The 9,556-nt window shown below is 32.6% G+C and overlaps 1 pseudogene; it reads right to left on the bottom strand.

The window, feature by feature from the left end:
• Nucleotides 1-3,520: 3,520 nt before the first annotated feature.
• On the bottom strand, nucleotides 3,521-8,906 carry LOC145164996 (uncharacterized; annotated as a pseudogene).
• Nucleotides 8,907-9,556: the final 650 nt, after the last annotated feature.

The raw sequence follows: 9,556 nt of genomic DNA, 5'->3' as shown, positions 1-9,556 counted from the left end.
GCATGATGTGTGTATATGATTCATGAAAAGGTGTTCGAGTCAAAGAGTGACCTAAATATGGATATTCACTACAGTTAAGTAGTTGTAGAATTCACATATCAATGTGAAATCTAAGTATATTATCCATTGATTCTAATTGTTTCCAAGTTTCTAGTAGTTTATAACTTAGTTTCTAGTTACTAAGTCTAGTATGTGTCGTGCCTACACGTACAACTAAGTTTATCAAATCTAAAACCGACTCGAATTTTGACGGTTGTCACAATACACGAGACCAACTATTAATGAATCATATGTGATTAAATACATATAATCACATGTGATTATATGTACCTAATCAAATATTATTTATTTGTACAAATTTCATTATTTTTTTCTCAATTCAATAGTTGTACTCATGTACTTAATCACATGTGATTATATTTATCAAATCACATATGATTTATATTGATAGTATTCGTTTTTATATTTTTGATTCAATATTTTTTCTCATGTATTTAATCATATGTGATTGTATGTATTTAATCACATATGATTAATGTGGAAAAACAAAAACTGTTGAATCGAAAATGTGAAAATGAATCTTGTGTACAGAAATTATATGTGACTAAATGTACAAGAACAACTATTGAAGGAGAATGTGAAAACGAATATTCTCCATATAAATCATATATGATTAGAGGTGGACAAGATTCATTTTTGCCTTCTCGGTTCAATAGTTGTGCTCATGTACTTAATCACATGCGATTAAATATATAATCACATGTGATAAAATACATGAGAACAACTATTGAATCGACAAAGCGAAAATGAATTGTGTCTACATAAATCATATGTGATTAGATTCATATAATCACATGTGATTAGATGTATTTAATCGCATATGATTAATTTGGATAATGATTTGTTTTTGTGTTCTTGGTTCAATATTTGTTATCATGTATATAATCACATTTGATTGTATGTATCTAATCACATATGATTTATATAGACAAGATTCATTTTTCCAAATAAAATCATATGTGATTAGAAACATATAATCACATCTGATTAAATGTATTTAATCACATCTGATTAAATGTATTTAATCACATATGATTAAAGTGGAAAAAAGACAATTATTGAATCGAGAATGCAAAAATGAATCTTAGCCACATAAATTATATGTGATTAGATACACATAATCACGTGTTATTATATGTATCTAATCACATATGATTTATGTGGACGATATTCATTTTTGTGTTCTCGATTCAATAGTTGTTCTCGTGTATTTAATCACATGTCATTATACGTATCTAATCACATATGATTTATGTGAATAAGATTCAAATTCGCGTTCTCAATTCAATAGTTGTTATCATGTATTTAATCATATGTCATTTTATATATTTAATCACGTATGATTAATATCGACAAAGAACAACTATTGAATCGAAAACACAAAAATGAATCTTGTGAATATAAGTCATATGTGATTAGATCATATAATCGCATGTGATTTAATATACAAGAACAATTAACGAATCGAGAACGTGGAAATAAATCTTGTCTGCATGTCACACTAAAAAAAACTACATTTTGCCTTTCCTTGTTCACTCTACCGGATTAGGGTAACCGTAAAATATATCATAAAACAAGTAATGCCTACATAATAGGAGAGTTAGTGTTACTCACCTCCTTGAACTGGAAAATCAGCTAGCATGAGCAAGATGGATCCTTTCCTTTCTTATAACCTACACAACAATTATAAGTTTATTTAGCTTGTGCTTTGTTGTATTACTCTTATAAAACTTATGTATATATTTTCTTATTTTCTCTTTGATTGTAGTGCTCTTTTGGGATCTGTTTTCTTACCTTTCAACCCATTCTTAAATTTCGATAAAATAACATTGGTAAAGTTCCCTCTTTTATGTTTTCATAAATATAAAGATCTCGTTCTAATGATTTTTGGTTGATTTTATACTAAATTTACAAGTTAGTAACTTTAAGCTGTCACATTCTGGACCACTCAACACTATTAGAATAAACGATACCAATCTACTAAGAATTACATCGGATGCTTTATATGTGGGAAACTATACATCCAAATCTAACTACAGGCTTTGGAATTTTGGCATTTGGAGTTCTAATGAATTTATTATGATTTTTTGAAGAAAATGCATGAAATCTGTGACAACATGGACCAAACTGAGAAGATTGCCAATTTAACCCCTCAAGGATTTGGAATTTCGAAATGTGATTCAAAGTTTGAAGAAACTAGACACAATAATATTTCCAGAAAAATAAGTCTCATGATTATTAGTTTTTCCTACTGACTTGCACGAATTTTAGAAGTTGGAGGATAGATTTGGGAAAATTGATCATAATAGCTTTTAAATCACTTTTGGTGTTCTATTAAGTACTTAATGGTTAAGCCTTAAGTTTATCACTTTTAACATGATTGTTGGTTACTCATTAGGATATTGAGATGTGAAATTCAATTTAACCTAACACTCCAAGAAAAACGCGATTTTGCTAGGGAAGATCGCTATAGAACGTATTTTCGTTGTTAATCTGCAATGGATCGTGCTATGGAATATCGTTCCATAGCAATGTTGCTACCACATTGTCTACGGATTTTATTTCTGGTAGCGAGAGTGGGAGTTGCTAGGGAAACTTCTACCGACTCCATATTTGTTGGTATTATGCTACCGATAGTGCTATGGAACAAAAATTCGTAGCAATTTTCCAACGACATTTGTTACCAAATCACTTTCCATTGTACTGCTGCTATGGAATTCATCATCGTGGTTACTATGCAACGGAGTTTGTGACGGAAACCGATTCCATAGTTGAATTGCTACGGAGGTACCATTCGTAGGTATTTTCTATTGAATTCTGCTATGGAATATGATTTCGTTTGCTTGTTTTGCTATGGAACAAAACGCGTAGCTAATTTGTGACGCCATTTGTTGGGATGTTGTATGCTTAATTAGTTTTGTTATACTATGGATGAATTATTATTATGATCATTGGAATTTGTAAGATATGGTTTGAATGAAATGTTTTTGAATTGGTAATATGTGGCATAAACTAATGGATAAAAAATGTAAAAATGAATTATAAAGTAGATATTGCTGGCAAGAAGACTCGAACTTAAGCTTATGCTAGAAAAGGGCGCGGTTAAGCCAGTTGTGCTAATCAAGTTGTGTATACTTTCTTGAAAACATAGTATATAATGAATAATTAACAACGAATTCATTACAAAGTTATTTTTAATTACATTAACCGGGCATGTTAAAGTATATAATCTATGTAGATTAGTTTCCTTAATAACGAATTCATTACAAACTAATTTTTAATTACATTAAGTATACTTCATCACAAAAACAACATGGGTTTTACAAATACTTCATCATACTCAAACAACATAGCAAGCAAAAATGACTAAAATGCCCTTTTAACAGAATGATGTAAACACAAAAAAACATCCAGGGGCGAAGACCGGGCTTTCCTCCTAGTTTACATTTATGTATTGATATTAAACCAAATTACAAATTAACTTCATCGCAAAAAACATTAAACACAAAAACATCTGGTCATTATCTTCTTCCTCCTCTTCTTCTTCATCCTGTTCTTCTTCATTGTTCGATGTACTATACTCATAACTAACCTCGTTGTCAGGAATACCATCATTGTCTTCCTCATGAATTTCACCTTCTTCATCAATATTATTTTCATTATCTGAACCGTTGCTTGACATTTCGTGATCATCATCATGATTGTATGTATCGGCTAGACTTGGTATAATGATTTCATTTGATTCAACTTCATCTTCTTGGAAAGCAACGTCTTTCTGAGTATGATTTTCATTGGTCCAACCACGAGGTTTAACTTTAAATACAGCCCACCAGTCCGAGTTGTTTGTTTTCGAACTTGGGTAGGGAATGTAACACACTTGAGTGGCTTGCATGGCTAAAGCAAATGGCTCGAACTTGTTGTATTTTCTTTTGACGTTTATCTCGACCAAGTTATATTGTTTGTGAACCTTAACTCCTTTGTTAGGTGTTGGATCGTACCAATGACATTTAAACAAAACCGTGGTTTTAATTGGGTAACCAGGGTACTCAACTTCTAAAATTTCCTCTACCTTACCATAATAATCACCTCCTTGGCTACTAACACACAATCCGCTATTGGTTGTTGATTTGTTCAGACTATGAGCTTCTGTGTGAAACTTATAACCATTGACAAAGTATACACTATATAATTTCACTTTTTTGAATGGCATTTTGGATAGGTCAGATATAGACTTGTTGTTTATCGGGATCTTACGTGCCTATATGAATAATAGTAAAACACTTAATTAGATTTAATTATAACCATAACAAAAAAAATAATAAATTTTAAAAAATACAAAAATAACACCCACATAGTTTTGAAACCATAATGCAAAGTTCTTCTCAACTTCATCTGCAAGGACTTGTTCATCCATATCCCCCATAAGTTCATTCAAATGTTCTTCAAATATTCTGTATCACCATTTCAATAACATTTTAAAGTAACTATGAATGTAATAAACAAAATCATGCATGTAAATGTTATACGATCATAGCAATTACAGAACAAATGATTATTACAATTAAAAGTGATGCATATGTTACGTACGAACCTGATGTAATGCTTGATCTTATCTTCGTTAAGGAGTATGTAAGTTTGGGCAGAATGCACTTCCTCATCAGATATCATTCTATTCGTGAATCTTCCATAATGACGCCCAGGATATGAAAATATATTTAACATCTCGTTGTTAGCATCCGCTTGCTCACCTACTCCTCCATCATCATTTCGAGGCAACTTTCTATTACGTGTGGGGACACCAGTCTCGAAATAATGAGAGCAAAATATTGATGCTTCACGTAGCAAGTACGCGTTAACAACGGCCCCTTCCACTCTAGCTTTATTTTTCACATCTTTTTTCAAATGATTTAGATACCTATAGTGAAGATTGTTTAAATTAGCTTACAAAAATAGCAACATACATTACGATGTACCATACAAACCTTTCAAATGGATACATCCACCGATATTGGACAGGACCGACTATCTTCGCTTCGAATGGCAAATGTACTGGTAATTGTTCCATGGAGTTAGAAATACCAGGGACAAAGATGGTCTCTAATTTACATAATATTATTGGGATCTCGGTTTCAATCCTTTCCATGTCTTTTGTTGTGATTGATGTTGCTATTAATGTTTTGAAGAAAATACTCAACTCTGTTAATGCTTCCCACACTTGTTGTGGCAACATCTCACGAAATGCAATTGGCATCAATCTTTACATAAAAACATGACAATCGTGGCTTTTCATTCCGAACAATCTACACCCTGTTAAATCAACACACCTCCCCAAATTAGAAACATAACCATCGGGGAAATGCAATTTCTCCACCCATTGGCATATAGCTTTCTTTTGATTCTTGTCCAGAGTGTAATATGCTCTTTCATTATCTTCGACTCATTTTCTCTTCCTACAATAGAGCTTCAGAACTCTTCTGGCTGCTACATTGTCCTTCGTTTTCCCCTTGACATCCATTACAGTGTAAAAAAAGTTTTCAAATACATTTTTAACAATATGCATAACATCAAAATTATGTCTAATGAGGTTTGTTTTCCAATATGGTAAATCCCAAAATATGCTTTTCTTTTTCCAACCATGATCGCCACATCTTTTGTTTACATCATCAGCATTTAGTTCAGTCACTTTTACCAAACCTAATTGTTCAATCTCCCTTAAAGTTTGTTCACCATTCTTACTTGGAGGAGGACCTTCTATCACTTGACGATTCTTCCTGGACTTATTTTTATCCTTTCTATATGGGTGATTTACCTGTAGAAATCTTCTATGGCAGTCAAACCATGACATCTTATTACCATTCTCTAGTCTGAATGCTTGTGTATGTTTCCCACAGTGTGGACATGCTAGCTTACATGTTGTAGACCATCCGTACAACATTGCATATGCTGGAAAATCGCTTATTGTCCACATCAAAGCTGCTCTTAGATGGAAATTTTGTTTTAAAGATATATCATATGTTACTACGCCTTCTTCCCATAATTGCTCCAACTCTGCAACAACTGGTTGCAAAAATACATCTATTTTATGCTTAGGGTTTGACGGACATGGCACAAGTGCGGTAAAAACATGTAAGGCTCTTTCATGCACATAGCAGGTGGCAAATTATAAGGTGTTATAATAATAGGCCAAGATGAATATTGTTTTCCAAATGCTCCATGTGGTGCAAACCCATCTGTACTTAGGCCTAATCTTACGTTACATACTTCTGCTGCAAATGAAGGATGACTTTTGTCAAAGTGCTTCCAAACTTCTGAATCGGATGGATGACACATTACTCCAACATCATGTCCATGATTCTCGGAGTGCCATCGCATGGAAGCGGATGTGGCTTGTGAAGCATACAGTCTCTTCAAGCTTGGAGTCAAAGGAAAGTAATGCATTTTCTTGAAGGATACGCGAGAACATCTGGCCAAATTTTTTGACCGTTTGTACCTATCTGCATTGCAAAATTTGCATCGATAAAGATCTTTGTCTTGCCTCCAATATATCATACATCCAGATCTGCAGCAGTCAATCATCTCCACAGGCAAACCTAGTGCTTGTATTAACTTTTTGCTCTCGTATAAACTACCTACCATATTATTCTCCTCTGGTAACACATCATTTATCAACTGACAGATAACATCATAACTTTGCTCAGGTATGCGATACTCTGATTTTATATTCAATATTCTAGCTACAGCAGATAGTTGTGTCACTTTTTTACATCCAGGCCACAATTCTTTATCGGTTGTATCTAGCATATCAAAGAATTTTTTATCTAGTGCATTTGGCTCTTCTTCAGGATCACTATTATTTAAATCAGGAGCCATTGCATCTATGACCATATCTCTATAAGAACATGCACCTTCACTAAAATTTGTGTTTGAATCATCCACCCTTAAAAACGTATTGTCATCATCAATTGATTTTCCCCATGTCTATCCCAACACCAATATTCCTCAACAAACCAAACTTGTACAAATGAGTCTTAACAGTATTAACTTCTGTATATGGTATGTTACGACATTTTATGCATGATCATTTGATTTTATTTTCGTCCATGAACCTATGTTGACTGGTAGCAAAATCTATAAATTTTTTCACTCCTTGTACGAAAACATGCGATATACAACTACTACTATCTTTTCTTTCATATATCCACTTTCTACTTGGATTGTTCATTGTCTTAAATCTGTAAAGTATAAATGTAAATAACACAATATTAATTGTATGTTCATTAATGTTGATTTGAATTCATATATGACATTTGAATGAAATATATAGTTACCATACAAACATCACAAAGGTACATTAACAACGACTCGTTTCACAAAGTTAATGACCGAATGACGAACAAATCTTCAAAGTTTTCTAATTTGAATGGTTGACCAACTTTTGTAATTGGATAATGGCTTAGAATATTAGTAGAATGTTTTAATTGAGATCGACACTTGCAGAACACATATTCAAACAGAGTGTGTATCGATTAGGGAACCTTCGACAACCCTTGATTTCAATGTGTTAGATGGATAGTAGGTCATATTATTGGGTTGATATTATTCAATAATAGTTTAAAACCCATGTAGTATACGGGTAATTATAAATTTAAAAAATAACATTCATAATAAATATAAAAATATAGATCTACTTAAAATATAAATTCTATATATATAACATTTTTCTTAATAACGACTTGATTAAACAAATTTTTTTATTTCCATAACAAAAATGCCGCCTTCACTTTATAAATTGCAAATAGACCAAAGTGCCATTGAAATCTTACCAAATTGGTCACAATGAACTTTTGGTTTGTAAAATGGAAAAGACAAAAATAACATACATATCAAAAGTAACAAATATACATACATATCAAAAGTAAAACCAAAATACACATACAATATGCATCACTAATTGTGTGAATCAGACAAATATCATATATACAATTACTCAAAACTAATGTCAAACATCCTAGCAAACATTACAAAACATGCATCCCACAAACAAATTTCACAATTCAACAACCAACTATATTGATTCATAAAAGCTATTCCATAACTACTCACAGAATGATGTTTTGCACAACTTCTATGTAAGCCATGGAATTTTATCTGCTTTGACCGCCTTACCAAGTGGTTTTGAACCTTGTTACAGGTATCCCTTAGATTCCAACTCCTTCTACTATTAACGTAGGCATTATTTAACATGATCAGAGCTTCTTCCTTCCTTTCAATGCCTTCGGCCATCAACATCATTCCCAAGACAAAGATCGCATCCAACTGCCCCTGATCGGCTGCATTTTGAAGCAACTGTTTCCCTACTATTTCTTCCCCTAACGTAAAATACTTCACATGACATACAAATAAGTAATCATACAATTTTAAAAATACAAATATAGAAACTAATTGAATTCGCAATAATCCGATTGGTTAAAAAAAGATTACCATTCCATCGTTGAAGAGTACGCGTGGGTTGTTCAACATTCTGCATCTGCTTATGACTACATACTGTCTATTACTTAAGGGACGAAACCTTAGTCGATTTGTGTCTATGATTTTATATATTGAGTCTGATGATACATAATTCCTAAATAGTTTGCAACTATAATTCACACAAATCAACAAAGTTAATCTATTAACCATTAAATTAAATATGTATATAAGTATAAAATAAGTAATACACATCTTACTTACACTAACTGGCACTTAAAAGTATCGATTGGTGAATTTCCTCCAACCGTAGTTACTATTTTTTCGATCAAGTGCGATGGCAAAGCAGTAATTCTTGTTCCTTGTTGTTTTGTTTGCATTCTTTCTGATGAACAACTCGCTGCTATTACGTTGAACTGTGTCGAATGTATTCAAATTATATAACAACAACGAGGTTAGGGTTTATTGATCAACGTGCCGGAATTTTGACTGTTGGGGATGGAATGTAGAATATCATCCGCCGATAAACTGAATCGATGGCATGAGTCTGACTACAAATTATGGCGCCTAAATATGTAGACTGTGAATTATTGCCCTTTAAGTAACAAAGATCAGTACGTGAATGGTTAGGGTATTTTTGTAAATTCTTACGGGCATTTTTGTAAATAAATTAAGAGTTTAAATTTAAAAATATGCAGTTAAATAAAATTATTGATTAAAGTTATAGAGACAAATTTAAATAAAATTAATGACATAAGTAGGATTCGAACCTCCGACTTCGGGTGGAAACTAAGACGTGTTTGCCAGCTAAACTAAATTAACTTCAGTTTCTTCTAATTGAATGGACACCATAAGCCATTACCATGTGGACCAATGGCACATATTTCATCCATATGTCATCCATGGACACCATAAGCCACTACCATGTGAACCAATGGCTCATATGTCATCCATATGTCATCCATGGACACCATAAGCCACTACCATGTAGACCAATCGCCCATATGTCATCCATATATCATCCATGGAC

This window comes from Lactuca virosa, chromosome 3 (assembly GCF_052849685.1).
Source record: "Lactuca virosa cultivar CGN04683 chromosome 3, Lactuca_virosa_CGN04683_v6, whole genome shotgun sequence".
NCBI classification, from domain to species: Eukaryota; Viridiplantae; Streptophyta; class Magnoliopsida; order Asterales; family Asteraceae; genus Lactuca; species Lactuca virosa.
Note: the sequence above shows the minus strand (reverse complement) of the source record. Positions and strands in the feature narration are given on the sequence as shown.